This window comes from Chrysochloris asiatica, unplaced genomic scaffold (assembly GCF_000296735.1).
Source record: "Chrysochloris asiatica unplaced genomic scaffold, ChrAsi1.0 scaffold00164, whole genome shotgun sequence".
In the NCBI taxonomy this organism is placed as follows: Eukaryota; Metazoa; Chordata; class Mammalia; order Afrosoricida; family Chrysochloridae; genus Chrysochloris; species Chrysochloris asiatica.
Genome location: NW_006408682.1, coordinates 4,246,316 through 4,263,028, shown reverse-complemented (window position 1 = coordinate 4,263,028; position 16,713 = coordinate 4,246,316). Strand labels below are relative to the sequence as shown.

The 16,713-nt window shown below is 41.7% G+C and overlaps 1 protein-coding gene across 1 annotated transcript in view; it reads right to left on the bottom strand.

Annotated features, from left to right (window-relative positions):
• Positions 1-16,320, bottom strand: part of CUL2 (cullin 2) — a 125,213-nt gene extending 108,893 nt beyond the window's left edge. The window contains exon 1 of the mRNA XM_006871242.1: positions 16,127-16,320. The gene's annotated coding sequence lies outside the window, so the exon portion shown is untranslated. The remainder of the gene's footprint in view (positions 1-16,126) is intronic.
• Positions 16,321-16,713: the final 393 nt, after the last annotated feature.

The window sequence follows — 16,713 nt, the reverse complement described above, 5'->3', positions numbered from 1 at the left end:
TGTGACGCAATGGTGAATAATTGTTATCAGGACTGATTGTGAGGGTTGGAAATCTAAAGATGGACATTTTGTAACAGAGAGGGGAGTGATTAATTTATCAGTCTAGGAGCAGAGGACCCTGGGACCATCAATGGAGAAGAGCGAAGAGCAGAATCCTACCCAGAGAGGCAGTGTGGCCTGGGATGGAGGCAGAGAAGACAACGTCAAGAGATAGTGGGGCTGGGGGTTTGGGATCTGGAGATGGAAAGGGGCTGAGGACTGTGGGGGGTGGGGGGGTGCAGGTTTACAGGGTACACCCCTTGGTTGGGTGAGGATGCATGGACAGGATGATAACTATGCCAACGAAATGATGGATGATGGAATGAATGTAAAGCTGATGTTCTCCCACGTAGACTATCACACAATTCACAATAAAACATTAAAAATATATATAATAAAATAAATAAATAAACAAAGTGGAAAACACCTTAAAAAAAACATAGCAGTCCCCAAAATACCAATAAAGTATACACTGTTGTCGCTGTTGCTAAGTGGCATCGAGTTGATTCCAACTCATAGCAAACCTGTACAGGGTTCCCGAGGAGCAACTGGTGGGTTTGAACATTGTGGTTCGCAGTCCAGTGCTCACCCTACAGTGTCACACCATGAGCCCAAAGCATATATTGCTACTGTTGTTGTTATTATGTGCAGTAGAATTGGTTCCGACTCATAGCGACCCTGTACAGGGTTTCGAGACTGTAAATCTTTACGGGAGCAGAAAGCCTCATCTATCTCCCAAGGAAAGCTGGTAGTTTCGAACTGCTGACCGTGAGATTAGCAGCCTGATTCTTAACCATTACGCTATTGTTGTTGTTGTTAGGTGCCATCGAGTCGGTACTGACCCATAACGACCTTATAAACAGCAGAACGAAACACTACTCGATCCTGGGCCAACCTCACTACTGTTGCCATGCTTGGGTCCATTGATGCTGTCACTTGGCCAATCCATTTCATTGGATCTGTGTTGGAAGAAGTGCAGTCAGAGTGCTCCTTGGAGGTCAGAATGGCCAAACTTCATCTCTCATAATTCGGACATACTGTCAGGAGGGACCAGTCTCTAGAGAAGGATATCATGTTTGGTAGGGTGGAGGGTCAGAGAAAAAGAGGAAGACCCCCAGTGAGATGGACTGGGAAAGTGGCAGCATCAATGGATTCAAGCATGGCACCAACTATAAGGGTGGCCCAGAACCAGGCAGTGTTTCGTTCTGTTGTGCATACGGTTGCTATGAATCAGTACTTACACAATCGCACCTTAATAACAACATTACCTAATTCCTCATAATAACCTTGAGATGGCAGTAACTATTCTCCCCATCTTAAAGACAGAGACTGAGGTTTATAAAATTAGGCTAAAATTTTCGTAACTATTAATATGCAAACCCAAAATTTGAACCTGGGTCCATATGGCTTCAACATGGAGTTCTTATCCACGGCCCTCTACTGCACTGTCATTATTTGCCACTGCAAAAATAGAGTCAGCTCAGAAGAAATGAACAGGTTATTGTTGTTGCCAAGTGCTATCGGATCGGTTCCAACTCATAGGGACCTTGTATAGGGATTCCAAAGAGTGGCTACTGGGTTTGAATCACGCCAGCCTTGCACTTAGCAGTCGAGTGCTTATCCTACAGTGACCCACCAGGACTGTGAATAGACTTATAATGTCATCTTTTTGAAGAAGATAAACTCAACTCAATGAAATTGAGTAGATTGCAACTCTGTATAGGGTTTCTAAGGCTATTGAAAAAACCATGATTTGGGCCAGGTACACCTTAGTCCTCAAACTGACATCTCTGCTCTTGAACACTTTTAAGAAAGTGTTCAAATTTTTAAGGGAGCAGAAAGGCTCATCTTTCTCCCTCGGAGCAGTTGATGGGTTTGAACTGCCACGATTAGCAGCTGAGTTCTTATTCTACACTGCCAACAGGGCTCAAGTAATATGGAAAAAGCTAATTGTCTTAGAGAGACCGGAGTGTTCCTGGGACTACGTAGAAAACAAAAACTACTGGTCTCAAAAGTGAAAATTGTGAATCAAGAAGCTAATACATACTATTGATTCTATCGATGACAATGCGATCCTAGTTCTGTCATTATCTCCATCTGTACAAAATAACCTATTAGAAAAAGAAAAGGAAATAAAAGAGAGAGAGGGAAAAGATTTGGAAATGGATAGTAGTGATGGTTGTGCACCACAGGGAGTGTGACTGGTGTGGCTGGATTGTACATGTAAAAATAGTTGAAATAGCAAATGTCACATTGTATACATATTGCTACAATTTAAAAAGAGCAATATTTATCGAAACATTTAAAGTTTTCAGAAACATAAAAAGAAGAACAATTTCTACATTTCACTAATTTTACTTTTACATGCATGTGCTTAATGAATACTAGAACTGCCCCATGACTAGAATCCTTACATTGTTACTCTTCCTCCTATTTTAGTTCCATGTTACTTATCAAAAAGATTTTCCTTCAATCCACTTTTCTCAAAAGCAGTTCATTTTAATGCTTATCTCTGTTAGGCTGTTGTTGGTAAGTACTTTTGAATTGGTTCCGACCCTTAGTGATCCTGTATAGGGTTTTTGTGGAGCAGGTGGTGAGCTTGAACTGCTGACCGTGTAGTTCAAATGGCTTTGCAGTCTGGCGCATTAACCCACAACGCCACCACAGGACTCCTCATAATCAGTTAATTTTAATGCTTATCTCTGTTAGGTTGTTGTTGTTAGGTGCCATCGAGTCGGTACCAACCCACAGCGACCTTATGCACAGCATAACGAAATACTGCCGGATCCTAGGCCAACCTCACTACTGTTGTCACGCTTGAGCCATCAATGCCGCCGCTTGGCCAATCCATCTTGTTGGGGATCTTCCTCTTTTTCTCTGATCCTCCACCTTACCAAACATGATATCCTTCTCCAGCAACAGGTCCCTCCGGACAATATGTCCAAAGTATCAGAGATGAAGTTTGGCCATCTTTGTCTCCAAGGAGCACTCTGGCTGCACTTCTTCCAAAACAGATCTATTGGTTCTTTTGTCATCATCTCTGCCTCCATCCCTGGCATCACTGCTTCTCTGGGTAGGGTTCCGTTCTCCACTCTTCTCCTTTGATGGTACCAGGGACCTCCGTTCCTAGACTGTAAGGTTAATCACTTCCCTCCCTTTGCCCCAAAACGTCCACCTTTACATTTCTAATCCTTACAATCAGTCCTGATAACAATTATTTGCTATTGTATCACAAGGGACCTATCCGCATCTCCTTTTATCAGCCCTGACTAGGCAGATTGGATACCTCTCAATGGAGATTCCATCTTGCTCCACACCCTCTGAATATAGGTTCCCTCTTGAAAGTTTATAAGCCAGTCACTTCTTGCCTCTGTAGCTCCCTCCACCCCCATTCTGGGTAGCCAATGTCCAAATTACCCATCCCTGTCCTCTCCATGTGTGGAGGAGGTAGCAACGATCCTCGCTGTGAAGATTTGTTCACTCTTTTGAGCTATTTCTTCCATAGGTGTGTGTCAAGTTCATCAAATTATATCAGATTATTCTTTTACTCCCCTCTTCTTTCTTCTTCTGTTTGAGCTCTGATCATCCAGCCATTGAAGCCAGGTCAAGTGGGTATTATCTGCAAGTGTGGGTATACTTATGCATATGTCCTCTCTTCTTATCAGCTGAATGCTTCACTCTTCACTCTGGTCCTCTGTGGCCATGTCGCTGACTCTGGGTCCAAGAGTCCCCTGGACTGGGCACACTGCTGGCCAACAAGGTCTCCATCTGGGTTCACAGGAGTCTATTAAGCATTGTAGGGCTTAGTTCATAGCTTCATTGCTGATTTTCCCTCACATTCCCTTGTCGGTGACAAAAGTGGTCACCAATCAGAGCATGCATTTTCTCATTGAGCCTTAGTCTTAGAAGGGGGTTTGCCCTGAGGGGGACTGGACCACTTGTCTTGATGTCTCTTGGGCACTTGTTTGTTCTTGTAGTAATCAGTCGGCCTGCCTATATTGTTTTGTGGTTTTCCTGTCAGTCTTTCTTTCAGGACGTATCTTCTCTTCTTCTGGCCACTCTAGGCTGGTCTGCTTGTCCTTTCAAGTGGACATTTCCCCTCAGAAAATTCTGGATACTGTTCAGGATTCCACCTATGGTCATGTGTAATGCAGAGGCTCCACAGGAAGCCTCCTTCACTAGGCACGTGGTATCCTCATTTTAGGTATTCCAGTCAGTTATTATTGGCAGAAGATGGACTTACAAGCTTTCTATGGTGGTAATTCTGGCTGAGGTTCCAGACTAAGACTATGAAGAACAAGAGGTAGAATACTTCGAATATTTCAACATTTCAAGATCTGTCTTGACGTATAATGGTATCTGTGATAGGATAATATCCATATGCCTACAAGGCAGGCCAGTTAATATCACTATTATTCAAAATTACGCACCAACCACTAAAGCTAATGATGATGAAATTAAAGAATCTTCTTCAGTCTGAAACTGATCAAATGTGCAGTCAAGATGTATTGGTAATTACTGGCAACTGGAATGCAAACGTTGAAAAGAAAGAGGAAAGATCAGCAGTTGGAAAATATGGCCTTAGTGATAGAAACGATGCTGGAGATTGCATGATAGACTTTTGCAAGGCCATTGACTTATTCACTGCAAATACATTCTTAAAACAAAATTATACCAGATGGAATACACAGAAATCAAACTGACTATGGAAAGAAACAGTGGCAAAGCTCTATATCATCAGTCAAAACAAGGCCAGGGGCACACAGTGGAAGAAATCATCAATTGCTCATATGCAAATTCAGGCTGAAGCTGCAGAATATTAAAACAAGTCCATGAGAGCCAAACTATGACGCTGAATGTATCCCACCTGAATTTAGAGATCACCTCAAAACCAGATCTGATACATTATACACTAAAGATCAAAGACCAGATAAGTTCTGGGATGACACCAAAAACATTGTACAGGAATAAAGCAAAAGGTCATTAAGAAGACAAGAAAGAAGGAAAAGACCAAAATGGAGACCAGAAGAGACTCTGAAACTTGCTCTCCAGCGTTGAGATACTAAAGCAAGTAGAATAAATGAGGAAGTAAAAGAGTTGAGTAGAAAATTTCAGAGGGTAGCTCAAGAACACAAAGTCAAATACAATAATGAAATATGCAAAGACCTGGAGTTAGAAAATCAAAAGGGAAGAACACACTCATCATTTCTCAAGTTGAAAGAACAGAAAATCAAGCCTTGACTTGCAATACTGAAGGATTCCATGGGCAAAATACTGAATGATGTAGAAAGCATCAGACGAAGATACAAGGAATAGGTGTGGCACTATGGGTTAATGCACCAGACTTCAAAGCTGTTTGAACTGCAAGGTTGGTGGTTCAAGTTCACCAGCATCTCTGTGGAAACCCTATACAGGGTCGCTATGGGTCGGAACCGACTTGACAGCACTTAACAACAACAACATACCAAAACAGAAATGGTCAGTGTTCAACCATTTCATAAGGTAGCACATGATCAAGAGTCAATGATCACAAAAGAAGAAGTCCAAGGTGCACTGAAGGCACTGGTAAAGAACAAGGCTCTGGGAATTAATGGAATACAAATTGAAATCTTTCAACAAACTGATATAGCACAGAAGGCACTCACTAACCACTGCCAAGAAATTTGGAAGACAACTTACCTGGCCAACTGATTGGAAGAAATCCATATTTGTGCTCATTCCAAAAGGAGGTGACCCAACGGGATGTGAAAATCATCAGATGATACCATTAATATTACATACAAGTAAAATTTGCTAAAGATAATTCAAAAACGACTGCAACTTTATATTGACATGGAACTGCCAGAGGTTCAAGCTGGGTTCAGACAAGGATATGGAACGAGGGATATTATTGCTGATATCAGATGGATCTTGGCTGAAAGCAGAGAATACCAGAAAGATGTTTATCTGTGCTTTACTGACTATACAAAGGCTTTCAATTGTGTGGATCATGACAAGCTATGTACAACACTGCAGAGTATGAGTATTCAGAAATACTTAATTGTGTTCATGGGGAACCTGTACATTGACCAAGAAGTAGTTGCTCAAACTGAACAAGGGAACACTGAATGGTTTAAAGTCAGGAAAGGTGTGCACTGGGCTGTATTTTTTCACCATACTTATTCAATCTGCATAATGAGCAAATAATCCGAGAAAGCTGGATTATATGAAGAACATGGCATCAGGATGGGAGGAAGACTCATTAATAATCTGCTATTTGCATATGGAAATCCTGGTGTGCACTGGACTGTGAACCACAGGGTCAGCAGTTCAAACCCACCAACTGCTTCTTGGAAACCCTATACAGGGTCATTATGAGTCAGAACGAACTTGACAGCACTTAACAAGAACAATATGAAGATGATATAACCTTGCATGCTGTAAGCGAAGAGGACTTAAAATACTTATTGATGAAGACCAAAGACCACAGCCTTCGGTATGCATCTCAGCGTGAAGAAAACAAAAATTCTCAGTACTGAACCAATGAATAACATCATAATAAATGGAGAAAAGACTGAAGTCATCATTTTGCTTGGATCCACCATCAACACTCATGAGAGTGGCAGTCAAGAAATCAGTCAATGTATTGCACTAGGCAAAATTGCTGCATAAGACTTCTTTAAAGTGTCCAAGAGCAAAGATATCAGTTTGAGGACTAAAGTGCACCTGACCCAAATCATGGTATTTTCAATAGCTTCATATGTATGTGAAAATTAGACATAAAAAAAGTTAGACTGAAGACCACAGAAGATTTGATGCATTTGAGTTATGGTGTTCAAGAAGAGTATTAAATGTGCCATGGACTACCAGAAGAAGAAATCTGTGTTGGAAAAATTACAGTCAGCATGCTCCTTAGAAGTCAAGATGACCACACTTTGTCTCTCTTACTTGAGACATATTATCAGGTGGCACCAGTCTCTAGAGAAGGGCATCATACTTAGTAAAGTGGAGGATTAGTGAAAATGAGGGAGACAGCACAGTGGCAGCAGCAACAGTCTTAAGTGTAACAGTGATTGTGAGATTGGCACAGAACTAGTAAGTATTTCACTTGTTGCGCATACGGCCCCTATGGGTCGGAACCAATTTGATGGGACACTTCACAACAACAAGCTAACCTAAACAATACTTGGAATTATCAAAACAAAATGTCGCTATTTTTGCCTCAGACTTTCATCAAATATGGGAGAAACATTTTGAGGGATAGCTAAAAATGTTTTCTATTATTTAGATGAAGGGTCTTTTTCTTGATTCACCTTTGCTCCTTATTTTAGCAATGGTTTGTTTTTTACATGACTATTATGACTATTAGAAAAGCAATTATAATAAAGAAAAGAGAAAGTTAGCATAAAATCTGTAGTGTTGGATTGGAATCAGAGGTATTGTAAGTATGAATTAATGATTTTCAATACACATGCATACTCACACCCACAAATTAAAAGCTACTGGAACAAACACAGGTTTGTATACATATGCACTCGTATACATACATTAATTTCTTGATGTGTTCACTGAGAGAATCTAGGAACAACAACATCCCACAGCAATGCGCACACCTAGCAACCAGACTTTGGTTTCTAAATACCACTCTCAGATAAAAGGAACCAGAGCTCCCGAGACAAATCTTGTGGTGTCCCGAGACAAATCTTGTGGTGTCAAAACACAAGGACATGCTGAAAGGACACAGAGCCAACCTGAAAGAGCTCCCAGTGATCAAAGCTTGAATATTGTGAATAACAAAATAACAGTGTTAAATTAAAAAAATAAGTACCTATGAGTCCATACTGTTATAAATAAATATATACATAAATGAGGAAAGGGGACAGCTCTTCCTTATAGAATGCCAGTTGATAAATGTGGAAGGAAATGAGAAAAATGCAAAATAAAAAATAGACAAACACCACTGTAAGAAATACTGCAGGCAAAACCTACTGGAGAATCCTGAAATCAGTGGGCAAATGTTAAGAACAGGATATCTGCTTATTTTCAAAGAATCTCACCAAGATTTTTACTAAATACTAAGAGAAAAGCAGCAACTTTACAAGTGGAGAAACCTGGCTGATACTATCTTAACCAAAATGAAGATTAATATCATTGTAACAGACATACCAACATCCTGTGCTTCCTCCTGTTATATGCAAACTGAGTAGGACTGAGCTTCTGTAGGATATTTTGCCCAAAATGTATAACCTCAATTTAATAATAAAAAACAAAATCATACCGAGACACATTCTACAGAATCACTGATTACTGCTGCTGTTAAATGTCGTCAAGTAGTCCCCCTTAATCATAGCAACCCTATCTATATAAGATTTCCAAGGAGAGCAGCTGGTGGGTTTGAACCAAGGACCTTGTGATGAGCAGTTCAGTGCTTATCTTACAGCAGCATACCAAGACTATGAATAACTGATTCCTGCTCATTAAAAATGTGAAGTTAATGAAACATAAGCAAAGACTGAAAAACTGTCACAGCTTGGACACAAATAAGAAAACATGAGAACTAAATGCAATGACCACCATGGGGCTGATGATTAAAACTGGAAAAGAATATTAGTGGGAAATCTGTGATATTCTAATAACGTCTATAGTTTAATCATGTTGTATCAATGTTAATATCCTAGTTTTGATCACTGCATTCTGGTTATGCCCATATTGTTACCATTAGGTAAAGTTGGCCCCTCTTTACTATTTGCAACTTTTCTATACACCTAAAACAGACGTGGGGAACCTTTCATCAGCGAAAAGTTACAATATCATTCACAGGCCATACAAAATTATCAATTTAAAAATAAGCCTGCTACTCTGGGATACAGGGATTGAGGCACGGTTTGAATGGGTAAAAGAGGAGCAATAATGTTACGATGCTTGGCTGTCTTTTGAATCTTGGTTTGTCTTGCCTACCACTGTAAAATAGACACTTCAGGGGGAGAGAAAGGAATAGTGAGAAACATCTCCATAGAAAGCTTGTAAGTCCTTCTTCAGCCAATAACTGGAATACCTAAAGGGGGACTAGAATTTGCCCAGTAAAAGAGGCTTCCTGTGGAGCCTTTGCATTGCCTGAGACCATAGGTGGAATCCTGAACCGTATCCAGAATCTTGTGAGGTGGGAAATTTCCACTTGAAAAGACAAGCAAACTAGCCTAGGGTGACTAGAACAGAAAATACTTCTTGAAAGAAAGACCAACAGGAAAAATCAAAAACATTAATAGCAGTCCGACTGACTACTAGAACAAGCAAGCTCTTCGCCCAGGAGCCATCAAGGCAAGTGGTCAGGTTCCCTCAGAGCAAACCCCCTTCCAGACTAAGACTCAAGGGGAATACACAAACAGGCATGCGGTCTTGCTGGTATGTGGTCTTGCTGGTGACCACGCTGGTCACCGATAAGGGGAAGTGGGGGAAAAACAGCAATGAAGATGTGAGCTAAGTCCCACCACATTCATGAGACTCCTGTGAACCCGGGTGAAGACCTGGTTGGCCAGGAGCATGGGGACTCCTGGGCCCAGAGACAATGACATGGCCACAGAGGACTAGAGTGGAGAGTGAAGCATCCAGCTGATATGAAGTGAGAAGAGATGCACAAGAACACTCATACTTGCAGATAGTACCCACCTGACCTGGCTTCAATGGCTGGATGATCAGAACTCAACTAGAAGAAATAAAAGGAGAGGAAAAAAAGAGTAAGCCGCTACAATCTGATGAACCTGACCTATACTTTTGGCTGCAGTAGCGCAAAAGAGGGAACAAATTTTTACAGCAAGGATCACTCTGTACACAGGGTTGACAGGGATGGGGCAGCTTAGACATTGGCTACCCAAAATGGGGGGGACTACAAAGGCAAGAAGTGACTGGCTAACAAGCTTTCAAGAGGGAGCCTAGTTCCACAGGGTGCGGGGGAAGGTAAAATCTCCACTGAGTGGTTTCCAATCTGTCCAGACGGGGCCAATGAAAGGAGATGGGGATAAGACTCTGGTGGTTCAATGGTGAATAATTGCTATCAAGACTGATTGTGAAGGTTGGAAATGTAAAAGTAGATGTTTTTTAACAAAAGGAGGGGAGTGGTTGATTGTGCAGTCCAGGAGCAGAGGTCCCTGAGACCATCAAGTAAGAAAAGCGGAGTGCGGGACCCTACCCAGAGAAGCAGCGATGTCAAAGATGGAGAGGGTCTGTGCGCTAGCAGCACAGGGGTGGGGGCCGACTTCCAGGGTGTACCCTTTGGTTGTTTGATGATGCATGGAGGGGACTGTAATCATTGCAGAGAAATGACATACGATTGGATGAATGTAAAGCTAATGTTCTCCCATGTAAACGGTCACATAATTCACAATAAAAACTTAAAAAATAAGACTGCTATAATGTGATGTAATGGCTGGAAGTGCAGTTGCCTTGGCAAGGCCAGAACAAATCACTTCCCAGGTCTTATATGGCCTGTAGGCTGGACGTTCCCTATCCATGGCCTAAAATAATTACAAAGTAAGTATTTCTTTAAGAAAGAAATCACTGCTATATAGTTGATTCCAACTCATAAAGGTCCCACAAACAATTTCTGAGATTTACTGGAGCAAACAGCCTCATCTTTCTCCCAGAGTGGCTGGTGGATTTGATCTGCTGACCTTGTGGTTAGCAGTCCAGTGCTTATCCTACAGCACCACCAGGGCTCCTTAAAAGAGAAATGCATCCTATTATTTTCTTCTCTAATTAAAATTAACTTGAAAAACTCAAGAAGTATTTACACAGATTATATAAAATCAACCTTTCATTCTTTGAAAACCAACCTCTTATAGAAAAATGTCACTGAGATCATTGCTGTTGTTGCTGTTGTTGTTGTGAAGTGCCGTCAAGTCGGTTCCAATCTATAGCGACCCTGTATCGGGTTTCCGAGGAGCAGCATGGTGAGCTTGAACCGCCGACCTTGCAGTCTGGCACATTAAGCCAAAGTACCACACCAGGACTCCACTGAGATAATGAGACACTTATTAAGTATTTACCATATTTGTAACAATAATTGTGAGGATGGAGCAGGATCAGACAGTATTTCATTCTGTTGTACACAGGGACTCTATAAGTCTGAACCGACCTGACAGCACCTAACAACACAACAAGTATTTACTGTATTCCAGATCAGGTGATAGCGGTGGCCTTCAAGAAGTTTACAGCCTGAAAAAATCTAGCACACACACAAAATAAGGCTATAATTCAATGATTAAATAAAAATAGTAACATCATTTATAAAGTTAAAGTATTTAAAAGAAAATGCTTTGGATAACCAATCTTCAAATAGGAATTAACACCTATACAAATTTAAAGAGCTGAAGCAAGCCTGACACACTACAGGTATTTCAGAATCTAGTCTTATGCATAGTAATTGATAATGCTGCAATGCTACAAAAAGTACAATTAAATATTTGAAACTAGCCATTCAATCTCAGGTAAAAATACAGAAAATTGAGGTAATTATAACAAAAATAACAACAAAAATCAAACTGAACTAAACAGTTCTTAAATCAAGAACAATCAAAGAGAAAAATATGCAGATCAATTTACATAAAAAGATAAGGTTTCTGTTAAGTGCCATTGAGTCAGTTCCAACTCATAGCAATCCTGTGAAGGGTTTCCTAGAGCAGCTAGTGAGTTTGAACTGCTGACCTTGCATTTAGCTAGGTTAGCAGTCTAGTGTTTATCTTACAGCATCACACTAGGCTTATGTAGAAAGATTTGTTGTTACTGTTAAGGTGGTCCTGACCCATAATGATCCTGTATAGGGTTTCCAAGGAGCAGCCTGTGAACTTAAACTGCCAACCATGAGTCCAGTGCATTGACCCACAGCGCCACACCAGGACTCAATAGCTAACTGAAAATCAAATGCCAACTACTATGTTGTTGTTAAATGCTGTCAAGTCGGTTCCAACCCATAGAACCCTGTATAGGATTTCCAAAGAGAGGCTGGAGAGCTTGAACTGCCAACCCTGCAGTTCAAACTGACTTTGCAGTCCAACACATTAACCCACAGTGCCACACCAGGACTCCACCAACTAATATGGTGGTGGTGGTGATGTGCCTTCGAGTCGGTTCCAACTCATAGCGATCCTATACAGGCTTTACGAGGCTATAAATCTTTACAGGAGCAGAAAGCTTCATCTTTTTCCCACGGAACAGCTGGTAGTTTCGAACTGCAGACCCTGAGGTTAGTAGTCCGATTCGTAACCACTACACTACTAGAGAGAGCTCTTTATACCAACTAATATAGAAAGTGCTACAGATTTGTTGAGAGCACGCTATGTCTGGATTTTTAATTCTCCAAAATAACGTGGCTTAAAAATTATCCTAGGAAACTATTCTATCACCCTACCCCTAGTGACTCTATTAATGGGCTTCATACCACAAAAGTTACTGCAGATGCTAACATTACCTTCTTAACACTACTCACTGTCTCAAAACGTTAAAGAGTCAAAGGTACTGCGATGTTAAAGTATCTCCAATAGACCTTTCCTATTAAAAACTCCAAAGCAAAGTAGTAACATAAGGATGGCTCTAGTTACAGTAAAACCTGCAAAAGACAAAACCTGTGTAAGGCAGAAAGAAACCCGTCAGAAACTTACATGGTTTCCACTAAATGAACAAGAAAGAGGTGGAAAGAATGTACCCTGTCAAAGGAAGAAAACTTGCAAGAACCAAGCAGTTACAGCTTTCATGGGCTTCACCATATTTTTCAAGAAAGTTAACATTCGCTGTGAAATATATACAACAACAGTGAAAGTGAGACTGAAACCCAGGCAGAGAGCAAGATCACTCTGAATATTTTGATTACCTGATTACTGAGAGAGGATTCACAATACATCTTAAAGTATCAAAAATGTGCCATAAATCACATCAGTCTTCAGGTTGATCCTATCAGTTTACTGTAATTTAACCAAGATATGTTGTTAAGTGCCATCGAGTCAATTCCAACTCACATGGAGCCTGTACAGGGTTTGCAAGGAGCAGCTGCTGGGTTTGAACTGCCAACCTTGTGGTTCATAGTCCAATACTTATCCTACAGTGCCATACAAGTCCTTAAGCAAGACTTTGTACATGAAAACATCACTATTAATCATTAACAGTTTTCCAACTTATAAAACAGCCCTTCTTAAGGTAAAATTCTATTTCATAACTTTCAAATATTATTTAAAATTCTGTGATATATAAGGTGTCAAGCAGGTAGGGAAGAAGAGATACCTATTTGCTTACTTGTTAGCAATCTTTGGAAGGACACATAAGAAATCACTAACAATATTACAACCAACGGAAAACTAAATGACTGGGGGTCAAGAATAGGAGTCACACTTTCAATTCCTTATTTTTTAAAACATTTTAAATTCGGAACCAGGTGAAAATAGCTTCTCTTCAAAACAAATGTAAAAGACAAATAGATAAACCGCTGCTAACTTCCACCCATGCCTTTTTATCCACAGTAAAATTTAAGCTCTGTGATTAGCAGACATTTTTTGACTATTTGGAAACACTAGTGAAAACTACTATGTTCATACTGCCTGGCAGTCTGTGTTGTTGTGGTGGTTGTCAAGTGTCTTTGAGTCAGTTCTGACTCATAGAGACTCTGTATAGGGTTTCTAAGGTTGTAAATCCTTGCAGAAGCATTCCAGTGCTTACCCTACAACGCCACCACAGCTCCCATAGCTGGTGCTTAAAAAATATTTGTTGAATTAATGGATGACTTCTTAACCTCTCCACTAATGCTAGGTCCTGGTATGGCGCTGTAGGATAAGCATTGGAATGGGAGTCGTAAGGTTGGTGGTCAACTGCCCTAGCTGCTCCTCGGAAATCCTATAAAGGGCCGCTATGAGTGGAAACCAACTCAACAGCATTTAACACAACAATGGATTCGACTTCATATATCCAATCCCACTGCACTCTCACGTTAACAACTTGATCCAGTCACCTCTTCCCCCATCTCAATACATGGCATAACAATTTTCTAGTACTAATGCCGACAACCCATTCGTTACCTCCCCCAAGCAAATGCATTCTTATCCAAACTATGACAAGCTCAAGAAATACATATACAACTCCAAAATGGATATTGTCATGGACTGAAATGTACTCTCCTAAATGTGTCAGCGTGGCTGCGCCACAGGCTTCTAACTGGTCTCCCAATTTTTCTTCTATTCTTACCCAATTTAAGTAAGTAAATGAAACCATAATATTCCCCGCTTTTAAAAAGCAAATAGCCTAATGCCATTAGTTTTCAATGTACTTTAGAGACTAAAAGCATAACTTCTGTCAACAGTTAAGACCTCATATAATCTGGCCCCTGGGTATAACTTAATCTGCCATCACTAACTAGAGTGCACCTTTACTGAGCTCTCCAATGAAGTGACTCAAGCACTGCTCCAACTCAGAACTTTTCCCTTTGCTGTTCCCTCTGACAATACTCTTTCTCACAAACTCTCAAAGCCCAGCTCCCCACATTCCAGGCGAATGGCCCTATCACTATCACAACTCTTGATTTTATCTCCTTCATAACACTTACCATTCTCCAAAATTACTTTTATTTCCTATTTACTCTCCATCTCTTGCCTTCCCTGCCAGAACTGAAGATCCAAGAGGGCAGAAATTTGCATGTGTCTTGTTTATTTTACCCCTAATGCTTGCAACATTACTTGGCACAAATATTTGTTAGCTGACAGAGAAGGTAAAACTGAATTTTTAAAAGGTTCACAACGACATTCAATTAGCGATAAGCTGTGAGGATAAAAGACACAGACTCTCTTTAAAGATAAAACATTGCAAAGCAGCAGAGGGTGGAGAGTGAACATTCAAGCATTAAAAAGATAAGGAAAAAAGGTGAAAATATTCTCCCAACTAATAAACAGCACCTGAAAAGAAATGATAACTCAGAGCACTGTGTACTTCTGTTATTTCATCTGTGATTCGGATGGCAAGGTCTTCCGAACACTGTATTTGGGGCAAAAAGGAAAAGTACTCAGTAAAAACCAACTTGTTCATATGTTTTAGAAAGGAATGTGAGATTATAAAACGTAGGCATCAGTCTTTTGAGTATTTGCAAACTACCTGTTAGGTTTGTTGTTTTGTGCCGTGGAGTCGGTTCCGACTCATACCGACCCTGTACAGGGTTTCTGAGGCTGTAAATCTCTACGGGAGCAGAAAGCCTTATCTTTCTCCAGCGGAAAAGCTGGTAGTTTCGAACTGCTGACCTTGTGGCTCGCAGCCCGATTGATAACAACTACGCTACTAGAGCTCCTTTAGTCAACAGTCAATATAGGAAAACAAAGGTGAATATTTTCCAATTTTTACTATGAACATAGGTTTGGAGTAAGTTTAGTTCAAAGATTTTCATATTGGTAAGTCAGAGCCTATGGTAATGCTAAGAATTTCTATCGTATGCTCTTCAAAACGGAAACTTCCAGGATACGCAGAACCTGCAACTAGAAAGAGTAACCCAAGGGTAAAAGGGCAGGATTTAAGGACAACAGTTTGCAATTCACTCAGGTCTTATTTGCATGCACGCTTTTGTGAGATTGTGGGCAATGGTACAGACTCCCTAGTGTGTACGCAAGAGCTCCAAAAGAGAGTGAGGATCTTATTTCAAAGTGTGGAGACAAATCTAGCAAGCACATAGGGTATTCCTCCCCAAAGCAATCAATGTCTGCTGTCTGCGGAAACAAAAGTGAAAATACTCACAGTAAGGATGTATGAGATTGCTGTGGCTCTTCCCACTCCCCCAAACACCAAGTTGTGTATCTGTGCGAGCACGTATACACTCGCATCTTCCCTCCTTCGGAGGAAAATCAGGCCGAGAGGGGCGACCAAGGCCGGGTAGGGGAGGCCAGCGACCCAGTCCTGGGCATGGCTGGGCTTAGGGTCTGGGAAGCTAGGTTCATTTACCGGACACATCTTCCCTAGCCGCCCCCTTCCAACCTTCTCCCCTCCCCTCTCCCTCAACTCCTCTCCTCCGCCCCATCCCCGCCACCCATCAACCGGGAAGGGAAGTTTCCCGGCGCCTGCAGCTCAGTTCCCCGAACCTTAGCCGTGTTACCTTCTGCAGAAGCAGGACAAGGGGCAAGGGAGAAGGGAAGGGGGAGGCAGCCCGAAGGAGTGAAGGACTAAACCCTAGACGATGAAGGTGGGCGGCTGCGGTGGAGTCAGCGGCGGCTGTCAGCTCGCGTTTGCCCTGCTCACAGCGCTGCCATTACTGTGCGGCTAAGGCCGCCTCCCCAGTCGGCCGCCGCCACGGGCCCAGAAAACGCGGGGGGAATAGGAGGAGGGAAGCCCCGGTAGACCGCGCGCTAGATACTCACCTGCCTCCCGCGTAGAAAAACAGCACGGCCAAATCTCTCTCGCTGGTCACCTTCGGGTAAGGAGTGGTGGGGAGAGGGGCGGGGAAGGGGAGAAGGAAGGGTCAGTCACGGGATCCTTAAAACAATCGCCCTGCTTAGCATCCAGGTTTGTCCCACACACACCCTTCGGGTCTCCCTCTTCCGCTGTTTCCAAATCTCCCCTCCGAAAGAAATGGTAGAGTCTGTATTACGGCAAGCGCAGAGCGCCTGGATTAATGTGATCGCGAAAGGCCACGGAAATAAACAGAAGTGACTTCTTCAGGAGCTCGCTTGTTATTTAGGCAAT